Below are 25768 nucleotides of genomic sequence, written 5' to 3'. Positions count from 1 at the left end.
AATGCTGAGGTCCTATTGCTGAGGTCCTACTGCTGAGGTCCTATTGCTGAGGTCACAATGCTGAGGTCCTGTTGCTGAGGCTTTATTGCTGAGGTCCTATTGCTGAGGTCACAATGCTGAGGTCCTATTGTTGATGTCCTATTGCTCAGGTCACAATGCTGTGGTCCTATTGCTGAGGTCCTATTGCTGAGGTCCTATTGCTGAGGTCACAATGCTGAGGTCCTATTGCTGAGGTCCTTTTGCTGAGGTCCTATTGCTGAGGTCCTATTACTGAGGTCACAATGCTGAGGTCCTATTGCTGAGGTCACAATGCTGAGGTCACATTTCTGAGGTCCTATTGCTGATGTCATATTGCTGAGGTCCTATTGCTGAGGTCACAATGCTGAGGTCACAATTCTGAGGTCCTATTGCTGAGGTCCTATTGCTGAGGACACAATGCTGAGGTCCTATTGCTGAGGTCCTATTACTGAGGTCACAATCCTGAGGTCACAATGCTGAGGTCCTATTGCTGAGGTCACAATGCTGAGGTCCTTTTGCTGTGGTCCTATTTCTGAGGTCCTATTGCTGAGGTCATAATGCTGAGGTCACAATGCTGAGGTCACAATGCTGAGGTCCTATTGCTGAGGTCACAATGCTGAGGTCACAATGCTGAGGTCCTATTGCTGAGGTCCTATTGCTGAGGTCCTATTGCTGAAGTCACAATGCTGAGGTCACAATGCTGATGTCCTATTGCTGAGGTCACAATGCTGATGTCCTATTGCTGAGGTCACAATGCAGAGGTCCTATTACTGAGGTCCTATTGCTGAGGTCCTATTGCTGAAGTCACAATGCTGAGGTCCTATTGCTGATGTCCTATAGCTGAGATCCTATTGCTGAGGTCACAATGCTGATTTCACAATACTGAGGTCCTATTGCTGAGGTCACAATGCTGAGGTCACAATGCTGACGTCCTATTGCTGAGGTCCTATTTCTGAGGTCCTATTGCTGAGATGGTCTTGCTGAGGTCCTATTTCTGAGGTCACAATGCTGATGTCCTATTGCTGAGGTCACAATGCAGAGGTCCTATTACTGAGGTCCTATTGCTGAGGTCCTATTGCTGAAGTCACAATGCTGAGGTCCTATTGCTGATGTCCTATAGCTGAGATCCTATTGCTGAGGTCACAATGCTGATTTCACAATACTGAGGTCCTATTGCTGAGGTCACAATGCTGAGGTCACAATGCTGACGTCCTATTGCTGAGGTCCTATTTCTGAGGTCCTATTGCTGAGATGGTCTTGCTGAGGTCCTATTTCTGAGGTCCTATTGCTGAGGTCACAATTCTGAGGTCCTATTGCTGAGGTCCTATTGCTGAGGTCCTATTGCTGTGGTCCTATTGGTGATGTGACAATGCTGAGGTCCTATTGCTGAGGTCACAATGCTGAGGTCCTATTGCTGAGGTCACAATGTTGAGGTCCTTTTGCTCAGGTCCTATTGCTGAGGTCATATTGCTGAGGTTACAATGCTGAAGTCCTATTGCTGAGGTCCTATTGCTGAGGTCACTATGCTGAGGTCCTATTGCTGAGGTCCTATTGCTGAGGTCACAATGCACAGGTCACAATTCTGAAGTCCTATTGCTGTGGTCCTATTGCTGATGTCCTGTTGCTGAGGTCCTATTGCTGAGGTCACAATGCTGAGGTCACAATTCTGAGGTCCTATTGCTGAGGTCCTATTGCTGAGGACACAATGCTGAGGTCCTATTGCTGAGGTCCTATTACTGAGGTCACAATGCTGAGGTCACAATGCTGAGGTCCTATTGCTGAGGTCACAATGCTGAGGTCCTTTTGCTGTGGTCCTATTTCTGAGGTCCTATTGCTGAAGTCACAATGCTGAGGTCCTATTGCTGATGTCCTATAGCTGAGATCCTATTGCTGAGGTCACAATGCTGATTTCACAATACTGAGGTCCTATTGCTGAGGTCACAATGCTGAGGTCCTATTGCTGAGGTCCTATTGCTGAGGTCCTATTGCTGAGGTCACAATGCTGAGGTGCTATTGCTGAGTTCAAAATGCTGAGGTCACAATGCTGATGTCCTATTGCTGAGGTCACAATGCAGAGGTCCTATTGCTGAGGTCCTATTGCTGAGGTCCTATTGCTGAGGTCACAATGCTGAGGTCAGAATGCTGAGGTCCTATTGCTGAGGTCAAAATGCTGAGGTCCTATTGCTGACGTCACAATGCTGAGGTCCTTTTGCTGTGGTCCTATTTCCGAGGTCCTATTGCTGAGGTCACAATGCTGAGGTCCTATTGCTGAGGTCCTACTACTGAGGTAACAATGCTGAGGTCACAATGCTGAGGTCCTATTGCTGAGGTGCTATTGCTGACGTCAAAATGCTGAGGTCACAATGCTGAGGTCCTATTGCTGAGGTCACAATGCAGAGGTCCTATTGCTGAGGTACTATTGCTGAGGTCCTATTGCTGAGGTCACAATGCTGAGGTCACAATGCTGAGGTCACAATGCTGAGGTCACAATGCTGAGGTCCTATTGCTGAGGTCACAATGCTGAGGTCACAATGCTGAGGTCCTTTTGCTGTGGTCCTTTTGCTGTGGTCCTATTTCTGAGGTCCTATTGCTGAGGTCACAATGCTGAGATCACAATGCTGAGGTCACAATGCTGAGGTCCTATTGCTGAGGTCCTATTGCTGAAGTCAAAATTCTGAGGTCACAATGCTGATGTCCTATTGCTGAGGTCACAATGCTGATGTCCTATTGCTGAGGTCACAATGCAGAGGTCCTATTACTGAGGTCCTATTGCTGAGGTCCTATTGCTGAGGACACAATGCTGAGGTCCTATTGCTGAGGTCCTATTACTGAGGTCACAATCCTGAGGTCACAATGCTGAGGTCCTATTGCTGAGGTCACAATGCTGAGGTCCTTTTGCTGTGGTCCTATTTCTGAGGTCCTATTGCTGAGGTCATAATGCTGAGGTCACAATGCTGAGGTCACAATGCTGAGGTCCTATTGCTGAGGTCACAATGCTGAGGTCACAATGCTGAGGTCCTATTGCTGAGGTCCTATTGCTGAGGTCCTATTGCTGAAGTCACAATGCTGAGGTCACAATGCTGATGTCCTATTGCTGAGGTCACAATGCTGATGTCCTATTGCTGAGGTCACAATGCAGAGGTCCTATTACTGAGGTCCTATTGCTGAGGTCCTATTGCTGAAGTCACAATGCTGAGGTCCTATTGCTGATGTCCTATAGCTGAGATCCTATTGCTGAGGTCACAATGCTGATTTCACAATACTGAGGTCCTATTGCTGAGGTCACAATGCTGAGGTCACAATGCTGACGTCCTATTGCTGAGGTCCTATTTCTGAGGTCCTATTGCTGAGATGGTCTTGCTGAGGTCCTATTTCTGAGGTTACAATGCTGATGTCCTATTGCTGAGGTCACAATGCAGAGGTCCTATTACTGAGGTCCTATTGCTGAGGTCCTATTGCTGAAGTCACAATGCTGAGGTCCTATTGCTGATGTCCTATAGCTGAGATCCTATTGCTGAGGTCACAATGCTGATTTCACAATACTGAGGTCCTATTGCTGAGGTCACAATGCTGAGGTCACAATGCTGACGTCCTATTGCTGAGGTCCTATTTCTGAGGTCCTATTGCTGAGATGGTCTTGCTGAGGTCCTATTTCTGAGGTCCTATTGCTGAGGTCACAATTCTGAGGTCCTATTGCTGAGGTCCTATTGCTGAGGTCCTATTGCTGTGGTCCTATTGGTGATGTGACAATGCTGAGGTCCTATTGCTGAGGTCACAATGCTGAGGTCCTATTGCTGAGGTCACAATGTTGAGGTCCTTTTGCTCAGGTCCTATTGCTGAGGTCATATTGCTGAGGTTACAATGCTGAAGTCCTATTGCTGAGGTCCTATTGCTGAGGTCACTATGCTGAGGTCCTATTGCTGAGGTCCTATTGCTGAGGTCACAATGCACAGGTCACAATTCTGAAGTCCTATTGCTGTGGTCCTATTGCTGATGTCCTGTTGCTGAGGTCCTATTGCTGAGGTCACAATGCTGAGGTCACAATTCTGAGGTCCTATTGCTGAGGTCCTATTGCTGAGGACACAATGCTGAGGTCCTATTGCTGAGGTCCTATTACTGAGGTCACAATGCTGAGGTCACAATGCTGAGGTCCTATTGCTGAGGTCACAATGCTGAGGTCCTTTTGCTGTGGTCCTATTTCTGAGGTCCTATTGCTGAAGTCACAATGCTGAGGTCCTATTGCTGATGTCCTATAGCTGAGATCCTATTGCTGAGGTCACAATGCTGATTTCACAATACTGAGGTCCTATTGCTGAGGTCACAATGCTGAGGTCCTATTGCTGAGGTCCTATTGCTGAGGTCCTATTGCTGAGGTCACAATGCTGAGGTGCTATTGCTGAGTTCAAAATGCTGAGGTCACAATGCTGATGTCCTATTGCTGAGGTCACAATGCAGAGGTCCTATTGCTGAGGTCCTATTGCTGAGGTCCTATTGCTGAGGTCACAATGCTGAGGTCAGAATGCTGAGGTCCTATTGCTGAGGTCAAAATGCTGAGGTCCTATTGCTGACGTCACAATGCTGAGGTCCTTTTGCTGTGGTCCTATTTCCGAGGTCCTATTGCTGAGGTCACAATGCTGAGGTCCTATTGCTGAGGTCCTACTACTGAGGTAACAATGCTGAGGTCACAATGCTGAGGTCCTATTGCTGAGGTGCTATTGCTGACGTCAAAATGCTGAGGTCACAATGCTGAGGTCCTATTGCTGAGGTCACAATGCAGAGGTCCTATTGCTGAGGTACTATTGCTGAGGTCCTATTGCTGAGGTCACAATGCTGAGGTCACAATGCTGAGGTCACAATGCTGAGGTCACAATGCTGAGGTCCTATTGCTGAGGTCACAATGCTGAGGTCACAATGCTGAGGTCCTTTTGCTGTGGTCCTTTTGCTGTGGTCCTATTTCTGAGGTCCTATTGCTGAGGTCACAATGCTGAGATCACAATGCTGAGGTCACAATGCTGAGGTCCTATTGCTGAGGTCCTATTGCTGAAGTCAAAATTCTGAGGTCACAATGCTGATGTCCTATTGCTGAGGTCACAATGCAGAGGTCCTATTACTGAGGTCCTATTGCTGAGGTCCTATTGCTGAAGTCACAATGCTGAGGTCCTATTGCTGATGTCCTATAGCTGAGATCCTATTGCTGAGGTCACAATGCTGATTTCACAATACTGAGGTCCTATTGCTGAGGTCACAATGCTGAGGTCACAATGCTGACGTCCTATTGCTGAGGTCCTATTTCTGAGGTCCTATTGCTGAGATGGTCTTGCTGAGGTCCTATTTCTGAGGTCCTATCGCTGAGGTCACAATGCTGAGGTCCTATTGCTGAGGTCCTATTGCTGAGGTCCTATTGCTGTGCTCCTATTGCTGATGTGACAATGCTGAGGTCCTATTGCTGAGGTCACAATGCTGAGGTCCTATTGCTGAGGTCACAATGTTGAGGTCCTTTTGCTCAGGTCCTATTGCTGAGGTCATATTGCTGAGGTCCTATTGCTGAGGTCCTATTGCTGAGGTCACAATGCTGAGGTCACAATCCTGAGGTCCTTTTGCTGTGGTCCTTTTGCTGTGGTCCTATTTCTGAGGTCCTATTGCTGAGGTCACAATGCTGAGGTCACAATGCTGAGGTCCTATTGCTGAGGTCACAATGCTGAGGTCCTATTGCTGAGTTCACAATGCTGAGGTCCTATTGCTGAGCTCACGATGCTGAGGTCACAATTCTGAGGTCCTATTGCTGAGGTCCTATTGCTGAGGTCACAATGCTGAGGTCCTATTGCTGAGATCCTATTGCTGAGGTCCTATTGCTGAGGTCCTATTGCTGAGGTCACAATGCTGATGTCCTATTGCTGAGGTCCTATTGCTGAGGTCACAAAGATGAGGTCCTATTGCTGAGGTTCTATTGCTGAGGTTCTATTCCTGAGGTCCTATTGCTGAGGTCCTATTGCTGAGGTCACAATGCTAAGGTTCTATTGCTGAGGTCCTATGGCTGAGGTCACAATGCTGAGGTCCTATTGCTGAGGTACGATTGCTGAGGTCGTATTGCTGAGGTCCTATTGCTGAGGTCACAATGCTGAGGTCCTATTTCTGAGGTCCTATTGCTGAGGTCCTATGGCTGTGGTCCTATTGCGGAGGTCATAATGCTGAGGTCCTATTGCTGAGGCCCTATTGCTGAGGTCCTATTGCTGAGGTCACAATGCTGAATTCCTATTGCTGAGGTCCTATTGCTGAGGCCCTATTGCTGAGGTCCTATTGCTGAAGTCACACTGCTGAGGTCCTATTGCTGAGGTCACAATTCTGAGGTCCTATTGCTGAGGTCCTATTGCTGAGGTCCTATTACTGAGGTCCTATTGCTGAGGTCCTATTGCTGAGGTTCTATTGCTGAGGTCCTATTGCTGAGGTCACAATGCTGAGGTCCTATTGCTGAGGTCCTATTGCTGAGGACACAATGCTGAGGTCCTATTGCTGAGGTCCTACTGCTGAGGTCACAATGCTGAGGTCACAATGCTGAGGTCACAATGCTGAGGTCACAATGCTGAGGTCCTATTGCTGAGGTCACAATGCTGAGGTCACAATGCTGAGGTCCTATTTCTGAGGTCCTGTTGCTGAGGTCATAATGCTGAGGTCACAATGCTGAGGTCACAATGCTGAGGTCCTACTGCTGAGGTCACAATGCTTAGGTTACAATGCTGAGGTCGTATTGCTGAGGTCCTATTGCTGAGGTCCTATTGCTGAGGTCACAATGCTGAGGTGCTATTGCTGAGTTCAAAATGCTGACGTCACAATGCTGATGTCCTATTGCTGAGGTCACAATGCAGAGGTCCTATTGCTGAGGTCACAATGCTGAGGTCCTATTGCTGAGGTCACAATGCTGAGGTCCTTTTGCTGTGGTCCTATTTCCGAGGTCCTATTGCTGAGGTCACAATGCTGAGGTCACAATGCAGAGGTCCTATTGCTGAGGTCCTATTGCTGAGGCCCTATTGCTGAGGTCCTATTGCTGAGGTCACAATGCTGAGGTGCTATTGCTGACGTCAAAATGCTGAGGTCACAATGCTGATGTCCTATTGCTGAGGTCACAATGCAGAGGTCCTATTGCTGAGGTACTATTGCTGAGGTCCTATTGCTGAGGTCACAATGCTGAGGTCACAATGCTGAGGTCACAATGCTGAGGTCCTATTGCTGAGGTCACAATGCTGAGGTCACAATGCTGAGGTCCTTTTGCTGTGGTCCTTTTGCTGTGGTCCTATTTCTGAGGTCCTATTGCTGAGGTCACAATACTGAGATCACAATGCTGAGGTCACAATGCTGAGGTCCTATTGCTGAGGTCCTATTGCTGAAGTCACAATGCTGAGGTCACAATGCTGATGTCCTATTGCTGAGGTCACAATGCAGAGGTCCTATTACTGAGGTCCTATTGCTGAGGTCCTATTGCTGAAGTCACAATGCTGAGGTCCTATTGCTGATGTCCTATAGCTGAGATCCTATTGCTGAGGTCACAATGCTGATTTCACAATACTGAGGTCCTATTGCTGAGGTCACAATGCTGAGGTCACAATGCTGACGTCCTATTGCTGAGGTCCTATTTCTGAGGTCCTATTGCTGAGGTCACAATGCTGAGGTCCTATTGCTGAGGTCCTATTGCTGAGGTCATAATGCTGAGGTCACAATGCTGAGGTCACAATGCTGAGGTCCTATTGCTGAGGTCACAGTGCTGAGGTCACAATGCTGAGGTCACAATGTTGAGGTCCTTTTGCTCAGGTCCTATTGCTGAGGTCATATTGCTGAGGTTACAATGCTGAAGTCCTATTGCTGAGGTCCTATTGCTGAGGTCACTATGCTGAGGTCCTATTGCTGAGGTCCTATTGCTGAGGTCACAATGCACAGGTCACAATTCTGAAGTCCTATTGCTGTGGTCCTATTGCTGATGTCCTGTTGCTGAGGTCCTATTGCTGAGGTCACAATGCTGAGGTCACAATTCTGAGGTCCTATTTCTGAGGTCCTATTGCTGAGATGGTCTTGCTGAGGTCCTATTTCTGAGGTCCTATTGCTGAGGTCACAATGCTGAGGTCCTATTGCTGAGGTCCTATTGCTGAGGTCATAATGCTGAGGTCACAATGCTGAGGTCACAATGCTGAGGTCCTATTGCTGAGGTCACAGTGCTGAGGTCACAATGCTGAGGTCACAATGTTGAGGTCCTTTTGCTCAGGTCCTATTGCTGAGGTCATATTGCTGAGGTTACAATGCTGAAGTCCTATTGCTGAGGTCCTATTGCTGAGGTCACTATGCTGAGGTCCTATTGCTGAGGTCCTATTGCTGAGGTCACAATGCACAGGTCACAATTCTGAAGTCCTATTGCTGTGGTCCTATTGCTGATGTCCTGTTGCTGAGGTCCTATTGCTGAGGTCACAATGCTGAGGTCACAATTCTGAGGTCCTATTGCTGAGGTCCTATTGCTGAGGACACAATGCTGAGGTCCTATTGCTGAGGTCCTATTACTGAGGTCACAATGCTGAGGTCACAATGCTGAGGTCCTATTGCTGAGGTCACAATGCTGAGGTCCTTTTGCTGTGGTCCTATTTCTGAGGTCCTATTGCTGAGGTCATAATGCTGAGGTCACAATGCTGAGGTCACAATGCTGAGGTCCTATTGCTGAGGTCACAATGCTGAGGTCACAATGCTGAGGTCTTATTGCTGAGGTCACAATGCTGAGGTTTTATTGCTGAGGTCACAATGCTGAGGTGCTATTGCTGAGTTCAAAATGCTAAGGTCACAATGCTGATGTCCTGTTGCTGAGGTCACAATGCAGAGGTCCTATTGCTGAGGTCCTATTGCTGAGGTCCTATTGCTGAGGTCACAATGCTGACGTCACAATGCTGAGGTCCTATTGCTGAGGTCACAATGCTGAGGTCCTTTTGCTGTGGTCCTATTTCTGAGGTCCTATTGCTGAAGTCACAATGCTGAGGTCCTATTGCTGATGTCCTATAGCTGAGATCCTATTGCTGAGGTCACAATGCTGATTTCACAATACTGAGGTCCTATTGCTGAGGTCACAATGCTGAGGTCCTATTGCTGACGTCCTATTGCTGAGGTCACAATGCTGAGGTGCTATTGCTGAGTTCAAAATGCTGAGGTCACAATGCTGATGTCCTATTGCTGAGGTCACAATGCAGAGGTCCTATTGCTGAGGTCCTATTGCTGAGGTCCTATTGCTGAGGTCACAATGCTGAGGTCAGAATGCTGAGGTCCTATTGCTGAGGTCAAAATGCTGAGGTCCTATTGCTGACGTCACAATGCTGAGGTCCTTTTGCTGTGGTCCTATTTCCGAGGTCCTATTGCTGAGGTCACAGTGCTGAGGTCCTATTGCTGAGGTCCTACTACTGAGGTAACAATGCTGAGGTCACAATGCTGAGGTCCTATTGCTGAGGTGCTATTGCTGACGTCAAAATGCTGAGGTCACAATGCTGAGGTCCTATTGCTGAGGTCACAATGCAGAGGTCCTATTGCTGAGGTACTATTGCTGAGGTCCTATTGCTGAGGTCACAATGCTGAGGTCACAATGCTGAGGTCACAATGCTGAGGTCACAATGCTGAGGTCCTATTGCTGAGGTCACAATGCTGAGGTCACAATGCTGAGGTCCTTTTGCTGTGGTCCTTTTGCTGTGGTCCTATTTCTGAGGTCCTATTGCTGAGGTCACAATGCTGAGATCACAATGCTGAGGTCACAATGCTGAGGTCCTATTGCTGAGGTCCTATTGCTGAAGTCAAAATTCTGAGGTCACAATGCTGATGTCCTATTGCTGAGGTCACAATGCTGATGTCCTATTGCTGAGGTCACAATGCAGAGGTCCTATTACTGAGGTCCTATTGCTGAGGTCCTATTGCTGAAGTCACAATGCTGAGGTCCTATTGCTGATGTCCTATAGCTGAGATCCTATTGCTGAGGTCACAATGCTGATTTCACAATACTGAGGTCCTATTGCTGAGGTCACAATGCTGAGGTCACAATGCTGACGTCCTATTGCTGAGGTCCTATTTCTGAGGTCCTATTGCTGAGATGGTCTTGCTGAGGTCCTATTTCTGAGGTCCTATCGCTGAGGTCACAATGCTGAGGTCCTATTGCTGAGGTCCTATTGCTGAGGTCCTATTGCTGTGGTCCTATTGCTGATGTGACAATGCTGAGGTCCTATTGCTGAGGTCACAATGCTGAGGTCCTATTGCTGAGGTCACAATGTTGAGGTCCTTTTGCTCAGGTCCTATTGCTGAGGTCATATTGCTGAGGTCCTATTGCTGAGGTCCTATTGCTGAGGTCACAATGCTGAGGTCACAATCCTGAGGTCCTTTTGCTGTGGTCCTTTTGCTGTGGTCCTATTTCTGAGGTCCTATTGCTGAGGTCACATTGCTGAGGTCACAATGCTGAGGTCCTATTGCTGAGGTCACAATGCTGAGGTCCTATTGCTGAGGTCCTATTGCTGAGGTCCTATTGCTGAGGTCCTATTGCTGAGTTCACAATGCTGAGGTCCTATTGCTGAGGTCACAATGCTGAGGTCACAATGCTGAGGTCCTATTGCTGAGGTCCTATTGCTGAGGTCACAATGCTGAGGTCCTATTGCTGAGATCCTATTGCTGAGGTCCTATTGCTGAGGTCCTATTTCTGAGGTCACAATGCTGATGTCCTATTGCTGAGGTCCTATTGCTGAGGTCACAAAGATGAGGTCCTATTGCTGAGGTTCTATTCCTGAGGTCCTATTGCTGAGGTCCTATTGCTGAGGTCCTATTGCTGAGGTCACAATGCTAAGGTTCTATTGCTGAGGTCCTATTGCTGAGGTCACAATGCTGAGGTCCTATTGCTGAGGTACGATTGCTGAGGTCGTATTGCTGAGGTCCTATTGCTGAGGTCACAATGCTGAGGTCCTATTTCTGAGGTCCTATTGCTGAGGTCCTATGGCTGTGGTCCTATTGCGGAGGTCATAATGCTGAGGTCCTATTGCTGAGGCCCTATTGCTGAGGTCCTATTGCTGAGGTCACAATGATGAATTCCTATTGCTGAGGTCCTATTGCTGAGGCCCTATTGCTGAGGTCCTATTGCTGAAGTCACACTGCTGAGGTCCTATTGCTGAGGTCACAATTCTGAGGTCCTATTGCTGAGGTCCTATTGCTGAGGTCCTATTACTGAGGTCCTATTGCTGAGGTCCTATTGCTGAGGTTCTATTGCCGAGGTCCTATTGCTGAGGTCACAATGCTGAGGTCCTATTGCTGAGGTCCTATTGCTGAGGACACAATGCTGAGGTCCTATTGCTGAGGTCCTACTGCTGAGGTCACAATGCTGAGGTCACAATGCTGAGGTCACAATGCTGAGGTCACAATGCTGAGGTCCTATTGCTGAGGTCACAATGCTGAGGTCACAATGCTGAGGTCCTATTTCTGAGGTCCTGTTGCTGAGGTCATAATGCTGAGGTCACAATGCTGAGGTCACAATGCTGAGGTCCTACTGCTGAGGTCACAATGCTTAGGTTACAATGCTGAGGTCGTATTGCTGAGGTCCTATTGCTGAGGTCCTATTGCTGAGGTCACAATGCTGAGGTCACAATGCTGAGGTCACAATGCTGAGGTCACAATGCTGAGGTCCTATTGCTGAGGTCACAATGCTGAGGTCACAATGCTGAGGTCACAATGCTGAGGTCACAATGCTGAGGTCCTATTGCTGAGGTCACAATGCTGAGGTCACAATGCTGAGGTCCTATTTCTGAGGTCCTGTTGCTGAGGTCATAATGCTGAGGTCACAATGCTGAGGTCACAATGCTGAGGTCCTACTGCTGAGGTCACAATGCTTAGGTTACAATGCTGAGGTCGTATTGCTGAGGTCCTATTGCTGAGGTCCTATTGCTGAGGTCACAATGCTGAGGTGCTATTGCTGAGTTCAAAATGCTGACGTCACAATGCTGATGTCCTATTGCTGAGGTCACAATGCAGAGGTCCTATTGCTGAGGTCACAATGCTGAGGTCCTATTGCTGACGTCACAATGCTGAGGTCCTTTTGCTGTGGTCCTATTTCCGAGGTCCTATTGCTGAGGTCACAATGCTGAGGTCACAATGCAGAGGTCCTATTGCTGAGGTCCTATTGCTGAGGCCCTATTGCTGAGGTCCTATTGCTGAGGTCACAATGCTGAGGTGCTATTGCTGACGTCAAAATGCTGAGGTCACAATGCTGATGTCCTATTGCTGAGGTCACAATGCAGAGGTCCTATTGCTGAGGTACTATTGCTGAGGTCCTATTGCTGAGGTCACAATGCTGAGGTCACAATGCTGAGGTCACAATGCTGAGGTCCTATTGCTGAGGTCACAATGCTGAGGTCACAATGCTGAGGTCCTTTTGCTGTGGTCCTTTTGCTGTGGTCCTATTTCTGAGGTCCTATTGCTGAGGTCACAATACTGAGATCACAATGCTGAGGTCACAATGCTGAGGTCCTATTGCTGAGGTCCTATTGCTGAAGTCACAATGCTGAGGTCACAATGCTGATGTCCTATTGCTGAGGTCACAATGCAGAGGTCCTATTACTGAGGTCCTATTGCTGAGGTCCTATTGCTGAAGTCACAATGCTGAGGTCCTATTGCTGATGTCCTATAGCTGAGATCCTATTGCTGAGGTCACAATGCTGATTTCACTATACTGAGGTCCTATTGCTGAGGTCACAATGCTGAGGTCACAATGCTGACGTCCTATTGCTGAGGTCCTATTTCTGAGGTCCTATTGCTGAGATGGTCTTGCTGAGGTCCTATTTCTGAGGTCCTATTGCTGAGGTCACAATGCTGAGGTCCTATTGCTGAGGTCCTATTGCTGAGGTCATAATGCTGAGGTCACAATGCTGAGGTCACAATGCTGAGGTCCTATTGCTGAGGTCACAGTGCTGAGGTCACAATGCTGAGGTCACAATGTTGAGGTCCTTTTGCTCAGGTCCTATTGCTGAGGTCATATTGCTGAGGTTACAATGCTGAAGTCCTATTGCTGAGGTCCTATTGCTGAGGTCACTATGCTGAGGTCCTATTGCTGAGGTCCTATTGCTGAGGTCACAATGCACAGGTTACAATTCTGAAGTCCTATTGCTGTGGTCCTATTGCTGATGTCCTGTTGCTGAGGTCCTATTGCTGAGGTCACAATGCTGAGGTCACAATTCTGAGGTCCTATTTCTGAGGTCCTATTGCTGAGATGGTCTTGCTGAGGTCCTATTTCTGAGGTCCTATTGCTGAGGTCACAATGCTGAGGTCCTATTGCTGAGGTCCTATTGCTGAGGTCATAATGCTGAGGTCACAATGCTGAGGTCACAATGCTGAGGTCCTATTGCTGAGGTCACAGTGCTGAGGTCACAATGCTGAGGTCACAATGTTGAGGTCCTTTTGCTCAGGTCCTATTGCTGAGGTCATATTGCTGAGGTTACAATGCTGAAGTCCTATTGCTGAGGTCCTATTGCTGAGGTCACTATGCTGAGGTCCTATTGCTGAGGTCCTATTGCTGAGGTCACAATGCACAGGTCACAATTCTGAAGTCCTATTGCTGTGGTCCTATTGCTGATGTCCTGTTGCTGAGGTCCTATTGCTGAGGTCACAATGCTGAGGTCACAATTCTGAGGTCCTATTGCTGAGGTCCTATTGCTGAGGACACAATGCTGAGGTCCTATTGCTGAGGTCCTATTACTGAGGTCACAATGCTGAGGTCACAATGCTGAGGTCCTATTGCTGAGGTCACAATGCTGAGGTCCTTTTGCTGTGGTCCTATTTCTGAGGTCCTATTGCTGAGGTCATAATGCTGAGGTCACAATGCTGAGGTCACAATGCTGAGGTCCTATTGCTGAGGTCACAATGCTGAGGTCACAATGCTGAGGTCTTATTGCTGAGGTCACAATGCTGAGGTTTTATTGCTGAGGTCACAATGCTGAGGTGCTATTGCTGAGTTCAAAATGCTAAGGTCACAATGCTGATGTCCTGTTGCTGAGGTCACAATGCAGAGGTCCTATTGCTGAGGTCCTATTGCTGAGGTCCTATTGCTGAGGTCACAATGCTGACGTCACAATGCTGAGGTCCAATTGCTGAGGTCACAATGCTGAGGTCCTTTTGCTGTGGTCCTATTTCTGAGGTCCTATTGCTGAAGTCACAATGCTGAGGTCCTATTGCTGATGTCCTATAGCTGAGATCCTATTGCTGAGGTCACAATGCTGATTTCACAATACTGAGGTCCTATTGCTGAGGTCACAATGCTGAGGTCCTATTGCTGAGGTCCTATTGCTGAGGTCACAATGCTGAGGTGCTATTGCTGAGTTCAAAATGCTGAGGTCACAATGCTGAGGTGCTATTGCTGAGGTCACAATGCAGAGGTCCTATTGCTGAGGTCACAATGCTGAGGTCCTATTGCTGACGTCACAATGCTGAGGTCCTTTTGCTGTGGTCCTATTTCCGAGGTCCTATTGCTGAGGTCACAATGCTGAGGTCACAATGCAGAGGTCCTATTGCTGAGGTCCTATTGCTGAGGTCCTATTGCTGAGGTCCTATTGCTGAGGTCACAATGCTGAGGTGCTATTGCTGACGTCAAAATGCTGAGGTCACAATGCTGATGTCCTATTGCTGAGGTCACAATGCAGAGGTCCTATTGCTGAGGTCCTATTGCTGAGGTCCTATTGCTGAGGTCACAATGCTGAGGTCACAATGCTGAGGTCACAATGCTGAGGTCCTATTGCTGAGGTCACAATGCTGAGGTCACAATGCTGAGGTCCTATTGCTGAGGTCCTATTGCTGAAGTCACAATGCTGAGGTCACAATGCTGATGTCCTATTGCTGAGGTCACAATGCAGAGGTCCTATTACTGAGGTCCTATTGCTGAGGTCCTATTGCTGAAGTCACAATGCTGAGGTCCTATTGCTGATGTCCTATAGCTGAGATCCTATTGCTGAGGTCACAATGCTGATTTCACAATACTGAGGTCCTATTGCTGAGGTCACAATGCTGAGGTCACAATGCTGACGTCCTATTGCTGAGGTCCTATTTCTGAGGTCCTATTGCTGAGATGGTCTTGCTGAGGTCCTATTTCTGAGGTCCTATTGCTGAGGTCACAATGCTGAGGTCCTATTGCTGAGGTCCTATTGCTGAGGTCATAATGCTGAGGTCACAATGCTGAGGTCACAATGCTGAGGTCCTATTGCTGAGGTCACAGTGCTGAGGTCACAATGCTGAGGTCACAACGTTGAGGTCCTTTTGCTCAGGTCCTATTGCTGAGGTCATATTGCTGAGGTTACAATGCTGAAGTCCTATTGCTGAGGTCCTATTGCTGAGGTCACTATGCTGAGGTCCTATTGCTGAGGTCCTATTGCTGAGGTCACAATGCAGAGGTCACAATTCTGAAGTCCTATTGCTGTGGTCCTATTGCTGATGTCCTGTTGCTGAGGTCCTATTGCTGAGGTCACAATGCTGAGGTCACAATTCTGAGGTCCTATTGCTGAGGTCCTATTGCTGAGGACACAATGCTGAGGTCCTATTGCTGAGGTCCTATTACTGAGGTCACAATGCTGAGGTCACAATGCTGAGGTCCTATTGCTGAGGTCACAATGCTGAGGTCCTTTTGCTGTGGTCCTATTTCTGAGGTCCTATTGCTGAGGTCATAATGCTGAGGTCACAATGCTGAGGTCACAATGCTGAGGTCCTATTGCTGAGGTCACAATGCTGAGGTCACAATGCTGAGGTCTTATTGCTGAGGTCACAATGCTGAGGTTTTATTGCTGAGGTCACAATGCTGAGGTGCTATTGCTGAGTTCAAAATGCTAAGGTCACAATGCTGATGTCCTGTTGCTGAGGTCACAATGCAGAGGTCCTATTGCTGAGGTCCTATTGCTGAGGTCCTATTGCTGAGGTCACAATGCTGAGGTCACAATGCTGAGGTCCTATTGCTGAGGTCACAATGCTGAGGTCCTTTTGCTCTGGTACTATTTCTGAGGTCCTATTGCTGAGGTCACCATGCTGAGGTCACAATGCTGAGGTCACAATTTTGACGTCCTATTGCTGAGGTCCTATTGCTGAGGTCCTATTGCTGAGATGGTCTTGCTGAGGTCCTATTTCTGAGGTCCTATTGCTGAGGTCACAATGCTGAGGTCACAATGCTGAGGTCACAATGCTGAGGTCCTATTGCTGTGGTCCTATTGCTGAGGTCACAATGCTGAGGTCCTATTGCTGAGGTCACAATGCTGAGGTCACAATGCTGAGGTCCTATTGCTGAGGTCCTAATGCTGAGGTCCTATTGCTGAAGTCACAATGCTGAGGTCACAATGCTGATGTCCTATTGCTGAGGTCACAATGCAGAGGTCCTATTACTGAGGTCCTATTGCTGAGGTCCTATTGCTGAAGTCACAATGCTGAGGTCCTATTGCTGATGTCCTATAGCTGAGATCCTACTGCTGAGGTCACAATGCTGATTTCACAATACTGAGGTCCTATTGCTGAGGTCACAATGCTGAGGTCACAATGCTGACGTCCTATTGCTGAGGTCCTATTTCTGAGGTCCTATTGCTGAGATGGTCTTGCTGAGGTCCTATTGCTGAGGTCACAATGCTGAGGTCCTATTGCTGAGGTCCTATTGCTGAGGTCCTATTGCTGTGGTCCTATTGCTGATGTGACAATGCTGAGGTCCTATTGCTGAGGTCACAATGCTGAGGTCCTATTGCTGAGGTCACAATGTTGAGGTCCTTTTGCTCAGGTCCTATTGCTGAGGTCATATTGCTGAGGTTACAATGCTGAAGTCCTATTGCTGAGGTCCTATTGCTGAGGTCACTATGCTGAGGTCCTATTGCTGAGGTCCTATTGCTGAGGTCACAATGCACAGGTCACAATTCTGAAGTCCTATTGCTGTGGTCCTATTGCTGATGTCCTGTTGCTGAGGTCCTATTGCTGAGGTCACAATGCTGAGGTCACAATTCTGAGGTCCTATTGCTGAGGTCCTATTGCTGAGGACACAATGCTGAGGTCCTATTGCTGAGGTCCTATTACTGAGGTCACAATGCTGAGGTCACAATGCTGAGGTCCTATTGCTGAGGTCACAATGCTGAGGTCCTTTTGCTGTGGTCCTATTTCTGAGGTCCTATTGCTGAGGTCATAATGCTGAGGTCACAATGCTGAGGTCACAATGCTGAGGTCCTATTGCTGAGGTCACAATGCTGAGGTCACAATGCTGAGGTCCTATTGCTGAGGTCACAATGCTGAGGTTTTATTGCTGAGGTCACAATGCTGAGGTGCTATTGCTGAGTTCAAAATGCTAAGGTCACAATGCTGATGTCCTGTTGCTGAGGTCACAAAGCAGAGGTCCTATTGCTGAGGTCCTATTGCTGAGGTCCTATTGCTGAGGTCACAATGCTGAGGTCACAATGCTGAGGTCCTATTGCTGAGGTCACAATGCTGAGGTCCTTTTGCTCTGGTACTATTTCTGAGGTCCTATTGCTGAGGTCACCATGCTGAGGTCACAATGCTGAGGTCCTATTGCTGAGGTCTTATTGCTGAGGTCACAATGCTGAGGTCACAATGCTGAGGTCCTATTGCTGAGGTCCTATTGCTGAGGTCCTATTGCTGAGGTCACAATGCTGAGGTGCTATTTCTGACGTCAAAATGCTGAGGACACAATGCTGATGTCCTATTGCTGAGGTCACAATGCAGAGGTCCTATTGCTGAGGTCCTATTGCTGAGGTCCTATTGCTGAGGACACAATGCTGAGGTCCTATTGCTGAGGTCCTATTGCTGAGGTCACAATACTGAGGTCACAATGCTGAGGTCCTATTGCTGAGGTCACAATGCTGAGGTCCTATTGCTGAGGTCACAATGCTGAGGTCCTTTTGCTCTGGTCCTATTTCTGAGGTCCTATTGCTGAGGTCACAATGCTGAGGTCACAATGCTGAGGTCCTATTGCTGAGGTCTTATTGCTGAGGTCACAATGCTGAGGTCACAATGCTGAGGTCCTATTGCTGAGGTAACAATGCTGATGTCACAATGCTGAGGTCCTATTTCTGAGGTCCTATTACTGAGGTCCTATTGCTGAGGTAACAGTGCTGAGGTCCTATTGCTGAGGTCACAATGCTGAGGTCCTATTGCTGAGGTCTTATTGCTGAGGTCCTATTGATGAGGTCACCATGCTGAGGTCACAATGCTGAGGTCCTATTGCTGAGGTCTTATTGCTGAGGTCACAATGCTGAGGTCACAATGCTGAGGTCACAATGCTGAGGTCCTATTGCTGAGGTCCTATTGCTGAGGTCCTATTGCTGAGGTCACAATGCTGAGGTGCTATTTCTGACGTCAAAATGCTGAGGACACAATGCTGATGTCCTATTGCTGAGGTCACAATGCAGAGGTCCTATTGCTGAGGTCCTATTGCTGAGGTCCTATTGCTGAGGACACAATGCTGAGGTCCTATTGCTGAGGTCCTGTTGCTGAGGTCACAATGCTGAGGTCACAATGCTGAGGTCCTATTGCTGAGGTCACAATGCTGAGGTCCTATTGCTGAGGTCACAATGCTGAGGTCCTTTTGCTCTGGTCCTATTTCTGAGGTCCTATTGCTGAGGTCACAATGCTGAGGTCACAATGCTGAGGTCCTATTGCTGAGGTCTTATTGCTGAGGTCACAATGCTGAGGTCACAATGCTGAGGTCCTATTGCTGAGGTAACAATGCTGATGTCACAATGCTGAGGTCCTATTTCTGAGGTCCTATTACTGAGGTCCTATTGCTGAGGTAACAGTGCTGAGGTCCTATTGCTGAGGTCACAATGCTGAGGTCCTATTGCTGAGGTCTTATTGCTGAGGTCCTATTGATGAGGTCCTATTGCTGAGGTCACAATGCTGAGGTCCTACTGCTGAGGTCCTATTGCTGAGGTCACAATGCTGAGGTCCTGTTGCTGAGGCACTATTGCTGAGGTCCTATTGCTGAGGTCACAATGCTGAGGTCCTATTGTTGATGTCCTATTGCTCAGGTCACAATGCTCTGGTCCTATTGCTGTGGTCCTATTGCTGAGGTCCTATTGCTGAGGTCACAATGCTGAGGTCCTATTGCTGAGGTCCTTTTGCTGAGGTCCTATTGCTGAGGTCCTATTACTGAGGTCACAATGCTGAGGTCCTATTGCTGAGGTCACAATGCTGAGGTCACATTTCTGAGGTCCTATTGCTGATGTCATATTGCTGAGGTCCTATTGCTGAGGTCACAATGCTGAGGTCCTATTGCTGAGGTCAAAATGCTGAGGTCCTATTGCTGAGGTCACAATGCTGAGGTCGTATTGCTTAGGTAACAATGCTGATGTCACAATGCTGAGGTCCTATTTCTGAGGTCCTATTACTGAGGTCCTATTGCTGAGGTAACAGTGCTGAGGTCCTATTGCTGAGGTCACAATGCTGAGGTCCTATTGCTGAGGTCTTATTGCTGAGGTCCTATTGATGAGGTCACCATGCTGAGGTCACAATGCTGAGGTCCTATTGCTGAGGTCTTATTGCTGAGGTCACAATGCTGAGGTCACAATGCTGAGGTCACAATGCTGAGGTCCTATTGCTGAGGTCCTATTGCTGAGGTCCTATTGCTGAGGTCACAATGCTGAGGTGTAATTTCTGACGTCAAAATGCTGAGGACACAATGCTGATGTCCTATTGCTGAGGTCACAATGCAGAGGTCCTATTGCTGAGGTCCTATTGCTGAGGTCCTATTGCTGAGGACACAATGCTGAGGTCCTATTGCTGAGGTCCTGTTGCTGAGGTCACAATGCTGAGGTCACAATGCTGAGGTCCTATTGCTGAGGTCACAATGCTGAGGTCCTTTTGCTCTGGTCCTATTTCTGAGGTCCTATTGCTGAGGTCACAATGCTGAGGTCACAATGCTGAGGTCCTATTGCTGAGGTCTTATTGCTGAGGTCACAATGCTGAGGTCACAATGCTGAGGTTCTATTGCTGAGGTAACAATGCTGATGTCACAATGCTGAGGTCCTATTTCTGAGGTCCTATTACTGAGGTCCTATTGCTGAGGTAACAGTGCTGAGGTCCTATTGCTGAGGTCACAATGCTGAGGTCCTATTGCTGAGGTCTTATTGCTGAGGTCCTATTGATGAGGTACTATTTATGAGGTCACAATGCTGAGGTCCTACTGCTGAGGTCCTATTGCTGAAGTCACAATGCTGAGGTCCTGTTGCTGAGGCACTATTGCTGAGGTCCTATTGCTGAGGTCACAATGCTGAGGTCCTATTGTTGATGTCCTATTGCTCAGGTCACAATGCTGTGGTCCTATTGCTGTGGTCCTATTGCTGAGGTCCTATTGCTGAGGTCACAATGCTGAGGTCCTATTGCTGAGGTCCTTTTGCTGAGGTCCTATTGCTGAGGTCCTATTACTGAGGTCACAATGCTGAGGTCCTATTGCTGAGGTCACAATACTGAGGTCACATTTCTGAGGTCCTATTGCTGATGTCATATTGCTGAGGTCCTATTGCTGAGGTCACAATGCTGAGGTCCTATTGCTGAGGTCAAAATGCTGAGGTCCTATTGCTGAGGTCACAATGCTGAGGGCGTATTGCTTAGGTCCTATTGCTGAGGTACTATTACTGAGGTCCTATTGCAGAGGTCACAATGCTGAGGTCCTATTGCTGAGGTCACAATGCTGAGGTCACAATGCTGAGGTCCTATTGCTGAGGTCCTATTGCTGAAGTCACAATGCTGAGGTCCTATTGCTGAGGTCACAATTCTGAGGTCCTATTGCAGAGGCTCTATTGCTGAGGTCCTATTGCTGAGATCACAATGGTGAGGCCCTATTGCTAAGGTCCTATTGCTGAGGTCCTATTACTGAGGTCACAATGCTGAGGTCCTATTGCTGAGGTCCTATTGCTGAGGTCCTATTGCTGTGGTCCTATTGCTGATGTGACAATGCTGAGGTCCTATTGCTGAGGTCACAATGCTGAGGTCCTATTGCTGAGGTCACAATGTTGAGGTCCTTTTGCTCAGGTCCTATTGCTGAGGTCATATTGCTGAGGTTACAATGCTGAAGTCCTATTGCTGAGGTCCTATTGCTGAGGTCACTATGCTGAGGTCCTATTGCTGAGGTCCTATTGCTGAGGTCACAATGCACAGGTCACAATTCTGAAGTCCTATTGCTGTGGTCCTATTGCTGATGTCCTGTTGCTGAGGTCCTATTGCTGAGGTCACAATGCTGAGGTCACAATTCTGAGGTCCTATTACTGAGGTCCTATTGCTGAGGACACAATGCTGAGGTCCTATTGCTGAGGTCCTATTACTGAGGTCACAATGCTGAGGTCACAATGCTGAGGTCCTATTGCTGAGGTCACAATGCTGAGGTCCTTTTGCTGTGGTCCTATTTCTGAAGTCCTATTGCTGAGGTCATAATGCTGAGGTCACAATGCTGAGGTCACAATGCTGAGGTCCTATTGCTGAGGTCACAATGCTGAGGTCACAATGCTGATGTCCTATTGCTGAAGTCACAATGCTGAGGTCACAATGCTGATGTCCTATTGCTGAGGTCACAATGCTGATGTCCTATTGCTGAGGTCACAATGCAGAGGTCCTATTACTGAGGTCCTATTGCTGAGGTCCTATTGCTGAAGTCACAATGCTGAGGTCCTATTGCTGATGTCCTATAGCTGAGATCCTATTGCTGAGGTCACAATGCTGATTTCACAATACTGAGGTCCTATTGCTGAGGTCACAATGCTGAGGTCACAATGCTGACGTCCTATTGCTGAGGTCCTATTTCTGAGGTCCTATTGCTGAGATGGTCTTGCTGAGGTCCTATTTCTGAGGTCCTATTGCTGAGGTCACAATGCTGAGGTCCTATTGCTGAGGTCCTATTGCTGAGGTCCTATTCCTGTGGTCCTATTGCTGATGTGACAATGCTGAGGTCCTATTGCTGAGGTCACAATGCTGAGGTCACAATGCTGAGGTCCTATTGCTGAGGTCACAATGCTGAGGTTTTATTGCTGAGGTCACAATGCTGAGGTGCTATTGCTGAGTTCAAAATGCTAAGGTCACAATGCTGATGTCCTGTTGCTGAGGTCACAATGCAGAGGTCCTATTGCTGAGGTCCTATTGCTGAGGTCACAATGCAGAGGTCCTATTGCTGAGGTCCTATTGCTGAGGTCCTATTGCTGAGGACACAATGCTGAGGTCCTATTGCTGAGGTCCTATTGCTGAGGTCCTATTGCTGAGGTCACAATGCTGAGGTCACAATGCTGAGGTCCTATTGCTGAGGTCACAATGCTGAGGTCCTTTTGCTCTGGTCCTATTTCTGAGGTCCTATTGCTGAGGTCACAATGCTGAGGTCACAATGCTGAGGTCCTATTGCTGAGGTCTTATTGCTCTGGTCACAATGCTGAGGTCACAATGCTGAGGTCCTATTGCTGAGGTAACAATGCTGATGTCACAATGCTGAGGTCCTATTTCTGAGGTCCTATTACTGAGGTCCTATTGCTGAGGTAACAGTGCTGAGGTCCTATTGCTGAGGTCACAATGCTGAGGTCCTATTGCTGAGGTCTTATTGCTGAGGTCCTATTGATGAGGTACTATTTATGAGGTCACAATGCTGAGGTCCTACTGCTGAGGTCCTATTGCTGAGGTCACAATGCTGAGGTCCTGTTGCTGAGGCACTATTGCTGAGGTCCTATTGCTGAGGTCACAATGCTGAGGTCCTATTGTTGATGTCCTATTGCTCAGGTCACAATGCTGTGGTCCTATTGCTGTGGTCCTATTGCTGAGGTCCTATTGCTGAGGTCACAATGCTGAGGTCCTATTGCTGAGGTCCTTTTGCTGAGGTCCTATTGCTGAGGTCCTATTACTGAGGTCACAATGCTGAGGTCTTATTGCTGAGGTCACAATGCTGAGGTCACATTTCTGAGGTCCTATTGCTGATGTCATATTGCTGAGGTCCTATTGCTGAGGTCACAATGCTGAGGTCCTATTGCTGAGGTCAAAATGCTGAGGTCCTATTGCTGAGGTCACAATGCTGAGGTCGTATTGCTTAGGTCCTATTGCTGAGGTACTATTACTGAGGTCCTATTGCAGAGGTCACAATGCTGAGGTCCTATTGCTGAGGTCCTATTGCTGAAGTCACAATGCTGAGGTCCTATTGCTGAGGTCACAATTCTGAGGTCCTATTGCAGAGGCTCTATTGCTGAGGTCCTATTGCTGAGATCACAATGGTGAGGCCCTATTGCTAAGGTCCTATTGCTGAGGTCCTATTACTGAGGTCACAATGCTGAGGTCCTATTGCTGAGGTCTTATTGCTGAGGTCCTATTGCTGAAGTCCTATTGCTGAGGTCCTATTGCTGAGGTCACAATGCTGAAGTCGTATTGCTGAGGTCCTATTGCTGAGGTCACAATGCTGAGGTCCTATTGCTGAGGTCACAATTCTGAGGTCCTATTGCAGAGGCTCTATTGCTGAGGTCCTATTGCTGAGATCACAATGGTGAGGCCCTATTGCTAAGGTCCTATTGCTGAGGTCCTATTACTGAGGTCACAATGCTGAGGTCCTATTGCTGAGGTCTTATTGCTGAGGTCCTATTGCTGAAGTCCTATTGCTGAGGTCCTATTGCTGAGGTCACAATGCTGAAGTCGTATTGCTGAGGTCCTATTGCTGAGGTCACAATGCTGAGGTCCTATTGCTGAGGTCCTATTGCCGAGGTCCTATTGCTGAGGTCACAATGCTGAGGTCCTATTGCTGAGGTCCTATTGCTGAGGTCCTATTGCTGAGGTCCTATTGCTGAGTTCACAATGCTGAGGTCCTACTGCTGAGGTCACAATGCTGAGGTCACAATTCTGAGGTCCTATTGCTGAGGTCCTATTGCTGAGGTCACAATGCTGAGGTCCTATTGCTGAGATCCTATTGCTGAGGTCCTATTGCTGAGGTCCTATTTCTGAGGTCACAATGCTTAGGTCCTATTCCTGAGGTCCTATTGCTGAGGTCACAAATATGAGTTCCTATTGCTGAGGTTCTATTGCTGAGGTCCTATTGCTGAGGTCCTATTGCTGAGGTCCTATTGCTGAGGTCACAATCCTGAGGTACTATTGCTGAGGTCCTATTGCTGAGGTCACAATGCTGAGGTCCTATTGCTGAGGTACGATTGCTGAGGTCGTATTGCTGAGGTCCTATTGCTGAGGTCACAATGCTGAGGTCCTATTTCTGAGGTCCTATTGCTGAGGTCCTATGGCTGTGGTCCTATTGCGGAGGTCATAATGCTGAGGTCCTATTGCTGAGGCCCTATTGCTGAGGTCCTATTGCTGAGGTCACAATGCTGAATTCCTATTGCTGAGGTCCTATTGCTGAGGCCCTATTGCTGAGGTACTATTGCTGAAGTCACACTGCTGAGGTCCTATTGCTGAGGTCACAATTCTGAGGTCCTATTGCTGAGGTCCTATTGCTGAGGTCACAAAGCACAGGTCACAATTCTGAGGTCCTATTGCTGTGGTCATATTGCTGAGGTCCTATTGCTGAGGTCCTATTACTGAGGTCCTATTGCTGAGGTCCTATTGCTGAGGTTCTATTGCCGAGGTCCTATTGCTGAGTTCACAATGCTGAGGTCCTATTGCTGAGGTCACAATTCTGATGTCCTATTGCTGAGGTCCTATTGCTGAGGACACAATGCTGAGGTCCTATTGCTGAGGTCCTACTGCTGAGGTCACAATGCTGAGGTCACAATGCTGAGGTCCTATTGCTGAGGTCACAATGCTGAGGTCACAATGCTGAGGTCCTATTGATGAGGTCACAATGCTGAGGTCACAATGCTGAGGTCCTATTTCTGAGGTCCTATTGCTGAGGTCATAATGCTGAGGTCACAATGCTGAGGTCACAATGCTGAGGTCCTATTGCTGAGGTCACAATGCTTAGGTTACAATGCTGAGGTCCTATTGCTGAGGTCCTATTGCTGCGGTCCTATTGCTGAGGTCACAATGCTGAGGTGCTATTGCTGAGTTCAAAATGCTGAGGTCACAATGCTGATGTCCTATTGCTGAGGTCACAATGCAGAGGTCCTATTGCTGAGGTCACAATGCTGAGGTCCTATTGCTGACGTCACAATGCTGAGGTCCTTTTGCTGTGGTCCTATTTCCGAGGTCCTATTGCTGAGGTCACAATGCTGAGGTCACAATGCAGAGGTCCTATTGCTGAGGTCCTATTGCTGAGGTCCTATTGCTGAGGTCACAATGCTGAGGTGCTATTGCTGACGTCAAAATGCTGAGGTCACAATGCTGATGTCCTATTGCTGAGGTCACAATGCAGAGGTCCTATTGCTGAGGTCAAAATGCTGAGGTCCTATTGCTGAGGTCACAATGCTGAGGTCACAATGCTGAGGTCCTATTGCTGAGGTCACAATGCTGAGGTCACAATGCTGAGGTCCTATTGCTGAGGTCTTATTGCTGAGGTCACAATGCTGAGGTCACAATGCTGAGGTCCTATTGCTGAGGTAACAATGCTGATGTCACAATGCTGAGGTCCTATTTCTGAGGTCCTGTTACTGAGGTCCTATTGCTGAGGTAACAGTGCTGAGGTCCTATTGCTGAGGTCACAATGCTGAGGTCCTATTGCTGAGGTCTTATTGCTGAGGTCCTATTGATGAGGTACTATTTATGAGGTCACAATTTTGAGGTCCTACTGCTGAGGTCCTATTGCTGAGGTCACAATGCTGAGGTCCTGTTGCTGAGGCACTATTGCTGA

The sequence above is a fragment of the Anas platyrhynchos genome, chromosome 4, assembly GCF_047663525.1.
Source record: "Anas platyrhynchos isolate ZD024472 breed Pekin duck chromosome 4, IASCAAS_PekinDuck_T2T, whole genome shotgun sequence".
NCBI classification, from domain to species: Eukaryota; Metazoa; Chordata; class Aves; order Anseriformes; family Anatidae; genus Anas; species Anas platyrhynchos.
This window is presented reverse-complemented; position numbering follows the sequence as displayed.